The following is an 8293-nucleotide window of genomic DNA, read 5'->3' as shown; positions in this document are numbered from 1 at the left end:
GAGCAGATAGAACAGAGGAAGACGTCTCCATTGAAAATTTCTTCTTCAAGACAAAGAAATTCAGGGCACTGACGTCTAGAACTGGTCTCCATCCCCCCCATGCTTTCGGTACCAGGAATAGCCGATTGTAGAATCCTGGAGACTGGAGATCTTGAACCAGTTCTACCGCTTCTTTGGAAATCATCTGTTCCACTGCTTGCAACATGCAAGCTTTCGGACCGGATCCGAGTATCTTGCGGTCAACTCCCTTGGAGTTGTCGTCAAGGGAGGATTTTCCTGAAGGGGATCAAGTATCCTTTTTTCAGGATAGAGAGGGACCAGGAGTCCGCTCCCTTCTGCGCCCAGACTTTGGCAAAGTGGAGTAGCCTGGCGCCTACTTTCGTCTGGAGGACTTCCTGTTCATCTAGACTTCCCGAAGGACCTTCTAGATGGTCTACTCTTTCTCTCTGGTCTTCTACCTCTAAGAGGGGCTCTAGAAGAGGCCCCAGGCCCCTCGAAAGGCTGAACAAAAGAGGGTCTCTCTTTCTTCTCTAAAGGCACTGCCGGCCTAAACTTCTTGGCTGGAGTGCGTGAGGAGATCTTGAGTTGCCTTCTCCGTAAGAGATTTCGACACCTCTCTAACCGTCTCTTGTGGAAAAAGGTGCGGGGATAAAGGAGCAAAGAAGAAAGAAATGTCCTTTGCAAGGGTGATACTGCTCTTGCTAAGAAAGAGCTAAAGACAGATCTCTTCTTCAATACTCCCGTTCCAAAAAGAGAGGCAACTTCCACAGAACCGTCCATGACCGTTCGGTCAGGCAAGCCAGGACGCTCGAAGTTCCTCCATGGAAACAAAGTCAGTGTCCTGAGCTCTCTTCGCTAATGCTCCTATAAGCCCAGTCCATAAAGTTGAAGACTTCTAGGGTTTAAGAGGCCCTTTAGAAGGTGGTCCAGCTCACACATGCCCCAAGTCGCCTTAGCAGACAGCAACGCCTTCCTCCTAGCAGAGTCCACTAAGGAGCAAAATCCGCATCCGCTGGAAGAAGGCAGACCTAACCCCATCGGCTCTTTGGTCTCGTACCACCTTCCTGGTTTGCCTGTTAACTTGGAAGGAGGGCAGGAAAAACTGTCTTGCCCGCTTCCCTTCTGGAAGTCAACCACTCTGAAAAAGTTTTTAATGCCTTTTTCATACAAAGAGCGGGCGCATCTTAACGAAGGAAGACGATTTGAGAGCTTTAGTGCTGGACATCAACGATCCTGGTGAAGGAGGGTCCGCAGGATGAAGGGAGTCTCCGAACTCCTTTAGCAGCAAAAGAGAAAGTCTCTTGTAGTCCGAAACTGCTACATCTACAGGCTCTTCGTCTTCCGATACCTGGTCCAACTGATCGACAGAAGAGATCGTTTTGGAGTGATCTGGCTCTTCCCGGGAGAAGAACTCCTTTCCCGAGGAAGGGAGCGCGGAACATTAGCACTCCTATACGAAGAGTGAGGCTCCCGTCTGTCGGAAAACACTCTTGTGCCTACTAGACTCTTGTTGTCTAGGTTCGTCGGGTTCGTGGCCGCTTGCTAGGCTCCTGGCGTCCTGATTCAGGGCGCTTGAAAAGATCCCCGCGTCCTGATTCCTGACGCTTAACAGGCTCTTGGCGCCCTAACACTTGACGCCTAACGTACTCCTGCGTCCTGTTTTCTGGCGTCCTAACTCCTGGCGCCCTGACTCCTGACGCCCTGACTCCGCACGCCCTGACTCCTGGCGCCCTGACTCCTGGCGCCCTGGTCTCGTAGCGTCCTGATTCCTGCCTTCTAGCAGAATCCTGACGTCCTGAATCCTGTGTTCTAAGAGGCTCTTGACGCCCTTCTTGCGTCTTGCTGCCTCTTTGCGCCTGTCTGGCTCCTGGTCCTGAAGACCCAAGGGATCCTGATACCTAAATCGGTTTTCCGGTTCCTTGCACCTAAACCGATCGAGACTTCTGCTCGATTCGCTGCGTCTAAGAGGGCGCTTCGGGGAAGACAGCCTATAGGGCGAAAGGGCTCTTCTCTCAGGAGAACAACTCCTATCAGACGAGTCTCTCGACGAAGGCGATAAACGCCCTGGAGATCGTGAGAGTTCTCTCCTATACGAAGCAGGACGTTAGCGGAACTCTTAACAGGGAGCGAGACATCCTTCCTCCTTGTAGAGTCCTTAGCAAAAGAGCCTACGAGCGAAGCTAACTGCTCTTGCCAGATTGACCAAAAACTTCTTGGTAGGATCCTGAAGAGCAGGATCCTCTTGTCTCGTCTTCTTAGGTCCCGAAGGCCAATCCTCGGGAAAACGCTCTGGGCTGGAGTCAGCCGCGTCTCCTTTAGGCGCCTTCCAGGCTCTCTTCAAAGGGCGCGAAAAGGGAGGCCGAACTCCATCCTCGTTTAGGAGAGGAAGAGTCCTGAGGCCGAAAAACAAAAACTCTCCTTTAGGACGCCTTTTCTACGGCAATCCGAGGCAGCCTGGACTTAACAACAGGATCTGCCGAAGGGACGCCTGAACCGTTGGGGATGTTCTGCATCCTCCCTGCGGCTTTCGACATTCCTCCTCCCCTGGTCCTGGGAGTTTGGAAGAGGTCTAGGCCTAGGAGCAATGAGGAACCGGTCAGTAACGCCCCTCCACTGCACTGGGGACACTGCACAAATCACTATCACCACTCTTAACCTTGGTTTAGAGCTCGTAGCTGAGTCTTGAAGTTTCTTAATTGAAGCTTTTACATTTTCCCTCTCTGACGAAGAATCTTTGGATTCAGAACAGGGAGAAGCAGCTGAGGCTAAGGGAAAATTGTTAGAAGGAGAGTTAATTTCTTGTTCTAAGGAGCAAGATCTACTAGATGACCTAGCTGAAGCCTTTCTCACTCTATCTCTCTCAAGCTTCCTAACATATGATGATAATTCCTTCCATTCAAGCTCCGTAAGGTTCTCGCATTCCACACAGGTGTTAATAAAAGAACATTCATTCTCCCTGCATTTAGTGCAAATACTATGAGGATCCAATGCCGATTTAGGCAGCCTAACCTTACAGTCTTCCCCTACTGCAAACTCTAAACATAGTGAACCCAAGCCTTAGCGTCAGACATCGTGAAAGAGTAGTCAAAACCAAAGTCGAAAAACAGTCCACAATAAGCGTATGCCAAGCCAGAGAAAAAACAAAATACGTCACCAAAAAACCAATCCTTCTCGGCAAACGAGTTGAAATCCAAGATGGAGGAACGAACAATAGGTGTTGTCCGTTCAACCGACAGAGAAATTATGGCTTAGAAAACGGGAATAGTTCCAGACCCCGCCACCCAGCGGCGGGAATGGTGGATCACCTGACCTACCTGTCGCGTGTGCCGCGAGTTTTGAAATTCTGTTGGGACGACCGAGTCTATAGCTAAGTATATATCTGCTGGGTAAGTTACTTGTACAAAAGTAAGGTTTTCTTAGGGTTTTTGACGATGTTCCGGCTTACGACGATTTTCAGCTTACGACGCGTCTCAAGAACGGAACCCCCGTCGTAACCCCCGGGGACTGCCTGTATCAGCATCTGAATAGCGTTTGGGCCAGACCGGCCAGTAATAACTTTGCTCGCTCGTAATAAACAATTAAGAATAAAAAACACAACGATTACGTTCTTGAGTAATCGAATTATATTCTTGAATATGTAAAAATTGCAACAAGACAAAAATAAAATCAAATTGCTAAGAGGAAAGACTTAAAACGAGCAGGTAACCAAATGCAGCAGCAGGCAATAGGGGTGCTGCAAAAGATTAGCAATCTACAAAAAAAATGAAGACTAGTTTTGCATTGCATTACTAAATACAAGTGGATGAGCTCATTATCCTAACCTTAAAACATTTTCGAGGTCTCTCTGTGTCAGAAATACAAACCCAATAAGCTTTCAATGGAAACCGCCATTAAATTCAGACACACACATAAGGAATCTTTCATGGAAGTTGTCTTCCAGAACCTTTCTACAAATGATCAGTAAACCTGAGATAACCTTTGACATTAAGAGAGACAAACAGTATGAATAATTCAATCAGTAATTCCTCTTGTATACTGCAAGCATTTGCATTACTTGCACTACATCCAGTTTGAAAGGCAATCACTTAGAAGTGCACAACTATCACTCAATACAGTATTCTATGTATATACAAGTATAAACACACATGCACTTGTAATGGCATAAACACAGACTCTTGAGAGAAGTCAGGTGTGAGGAGTTGAATACCTTGTGCAACATTAGATAGTGATTTCCACACACACACACACACAGAGAGAGAGAGAGAGAGAGAGAGAGAGAGAGAGAGAGAGAGAGAGAGAGAGAGAGAGAGAGAGAGCTTAATGCAGAAGTTGTTTTCACACTGACAACAATGATGTATTTATGACATAGTATAGTATTTGGAAAATCACTTAGTTATTCAATACCTCACAGTAATGAAACAACCAATAGTACACTGATATTGGTACACTCGACAAATGACTGAACTGACCATTGAGATTCATTTCTTGAGATTCTGATGAAAAAAAAAATAAAATAAAATAAAACAATACGTATCACTGAACTAATGCCTTGAGGGTTTTGGGGCTATGGGTCTTCAAAGAGATTTGAACTAGTTCTAAATAGAAATTATATAAGTACACATCTAAATTTTCCTTAATTTTTATATAATGCAATAATGCCCTATAATAGTAATATAATATATCATTGGAAAGGAAATTCTTGTCATTAATACTAAAAAAAACTAAAAAGCTATATGTACCTCTGTTTAGATATATAATTACAATGGTACAAAAATGTCTGTTCTTGGCTAACTTCAATGCATCACAGACAATATCCTATCTTTATTTTCAAACTGCCAAAAAAGTGCATTTACATTCAGATTTGAGACCAAAAACACTAGGCTTACCAAGAAAAACAAATTTACAATGAGGAAAAAATTTCCAAATTTATAAGCAGTATTATATTGTCAAAACTTAAGAGAAATTTGCCAAATTTAAGTTTAAGGATCATTAACACTTTTTTGTTTCACAATACAGGAACTGTTTTGATACACACAAAACACCCAGACAACATACAAATTGTCATAGTTAACTAATATAGTACACATCCAATAGTACATGACTGATATCACCGTCTAAGCATTTTGTCATTTTTCTGAACTTCATTCTCCATTCAACTCACTTCACCCAAAATATTAAATAAAGTAATATTTTCACAAACACAGACATGTCATCTGAATTGCGTTGGCAAGTGTGTCAAGGAATGTACCATGTAAGAAGAGCAAAAAGGAGAAAACAATGTGTGCGCGCCATACTATAGAAGAATCATCAAGGTCTTATGCCACCCTTAGTACTCATAGACTGTGGAGCAGTGCAACACTGAGGCCTTACTTAATAAACTTCATCATACAGGCAGTACCCGGCTTACGACGTTCCGAGGTTACAAGGCTTTTCAATTATATGTATCAGAAATTATTTCCAGGTTTACGATGCATGTTCTAGGGTTACGACGCCTACAATGCTGATCTGTATGACTCCAAAAATGCAAAATACTCAATATTTGAAAGTTTTTTTTAAAGAAAAATGCAATAAGAATGCATTTTACATAGTTTTTAACGCACCCAAAACATTAAAAGTAAGGTTTTGTTAGGATTTTTTACTATGTTCCAGCTTACGACGATTTTCGGTTAACAAAGCGTCTCAAGAACGGAAACCCTTCGTAACCCGGGGACTGCCTGTATACTGATTTCTAGAGCAATAGCACAGAGCTATGAGGAATGGTTTGAGGAAGCTTCTGCACAGTTCTTAAGAGTATCAAGTAAAAACATTGGTCAGTGGACCAATCCACATTCACACACACATACAAGCAAGCATTCTGTGGGGAACACTGCTACCTCTACACATATGACACTTTAAATGTGTGTTCTTAATTAAAGATGACATAAAGAAGACAAGCAATCCCCCCCTCTATACCCTCACAAGTATACTGAAGCATAATGAAAATTATCGGTGCAAATACAAAGCCAAAAACCACATACAATGGACCCCCCTAATTCGCATTCTCTGGATTCGCAGATTTCTCTCTGGAACATTCCCCCACATTATTCGTGGAAAAATGATATTGTTATGATACAATAAAGTTTTATACATACTTACCTGGCAGATATATACTTTAGCTATTTGACTCCTGTCATTCCGACAGAATCGAATTTCGCGCACACGCTACCGGTAGGTCAAGTGATCTACCTACCTGCCGCTGGGTGGCAGGAATAGGAACCATTACCGTTTTCTACCATATTGTTTCTATACCGCCTGTCTCCTGAGGGGAGGTAGGGTGGGTATAATTCGTATATATCTGCCAGGTAAGTATGTATAAAACTTTATTGTATCATAACAATATCATTTTTATACATTCAACTTACCTGTCAGATATATACTTAGCTGATTCACACCATTGGAGGTGGGTCAGGACAGCTAATTACAGATTCAAACGAATCACAACAATCGTTGTAGGTATAATAAATCAAACCTTGGGTTCCTACCTGTTTAGACTGAAGACTTCATGAATACAATCCAGGAGTCTAGTCAGTCTCAAGAGCCTCAGCGAGATATTGATCTATGGCTAAGTGTTCTTGTGGGTCTGCCAAAGGGGTCTTATCCGCTTACTCGGCAGAGCCTGGAAGGACTCGATCACCTTAACCTAACCATGTTAGTTCTAAGATTGCAAGAAGTTATCCCCGAACTCCTTGCAAACAACCACAAACTCGAATCACAAAAACATTCGTACATTAAAAGCACAAAAAAATAAATTTTTAAAAAAAAAAATTTTTTTTTTGTACCATCTTGCCAGTAAGACGCCTTCCTGATTCCCTACTGACCCAAGCAAGGACGCCCGTGCGACAACAAGCATTCTAGTCAGTAGAAGACCAACAACCCGTCTCACAAGGTAGATCTACGTACAATAAAAAATACAAAATTTTCTAAGGATCGGAATGAAGTGGCCACAGCTCTTACCTCATGAGCCTTCACTCGGAGAGTCCTGAAAGAGTCCTCAGTGCAGTTACTATGAGCATCACTAATAATGCTCCTAACAAAAAATGCTAAGACATGGGTCTACTAGGATCCCGAACTGCACACCACAGGCTTTGTTTACATCCCCTGAGTTCGTTCTTCTTCTTTAGATAAAACTTCAAGGCTCTAACTGGACATAAGGATCTTTCCAATTCCTCTCCTGCGAGATTTGAAAGCCCTTTAACTTCAAAACTCTTTGGCCAGGGTTTTGAAGGGTTCTCGTTCTTGGCCAGAAACAGAGTCTGGAAAGAACAAATTGCAGCATCACTCTTAAATCCTACTCGAGAATCTAGAGCGTGGATTTTGCTCATTCTTTTCGCAGTCGCTAAGGACAAGAAGAATATACATTTTCTCGTTAGATCCCTAAACGACGCGTTGTGAGGAGGCTCAAATCTATTTGACGACAGGAATTTTAGAACCACATCCAAGTTCCAGTTCGGAGTACGAGGAGAAATGGTTTTTGAGGTTTCGAATGACCTTATAAGGTCGTGGAGATCCTTATCTTCTGCTATCTTCAAACCTCTGTTTCGAAAAACAGCAGAGAGCATACTCCGATAACCCTTAATGGTCGAAACTGATAATTGAGATTCCTCCCTAAGGAAAATCAGAAAATCAGCAATGTTGGTCACAGAGGTATCGGAGGAGGACAGTTTATTCTTCTTACACCACCTTCTGAAAACATCCCACTTGGATTGGTAGACCCGAATAGTTGAGGATCTTCGGGCTCTAGCAATTGCTTTCGAAGCTTTGCTTGAAAAGCCTCTCGCTCTGACAAGTCTTTCGATAGTCGAAAGGCAGTCAGAGCGAGAGCGGGGAGGTTTTGATTTTGATACCTCTCGAAATGGGGTTTTGTTTGAGAAGATCTCTCCTGTGTGGAAGAGATCTTGGGAAGTCCACTGTCCATTCCTGTACCTCTGTGAACCAATCTTGAGACGGCCAAAAGGGGGCGACGAGTGTTAGTCTCGTCCCTTTTGAAGCCACAAACTTCTTTCAGACCACTCCTAACATTTTGAAGGGGGGAAAGGCGTAGGCATCTAGACCTGCCCAGTCCAGCAGCATGGCATCCACCGCTATAGCTCTCGGGTCTTCCACCAAGGAGCAGAAGTTCTCTATCCTTCTGGATAGGAAGGTGGCAAATAGGTCTATTTGAGGTCTGCCCCACAGGGACACAGAGTTTGACAACCTGATTGTGAACGGTCCACTCTGTGGGCGAGCACTTGGTTTAACCTGCTTAGCCTGTCTG

Source organism: Macrobrachium nipponense, chromosome 20, assembly GCF_015104395.2.
Source record: "Macrobrachium nipponense isolate FS-2020 chromosome 20, ASM1510439v2, whole genome shotgun sequence".
Classification (NCBI taxonomy): domain Eukaryota; kingdom Metazoa; phylum Arthropoda; class Malacostraca; order Decapoda; family Palaemonidae; genus Macrobrachium; species Macrobrachium nipponense.
Note: the sequence above shows the minus strand (reverse complement) of the source record.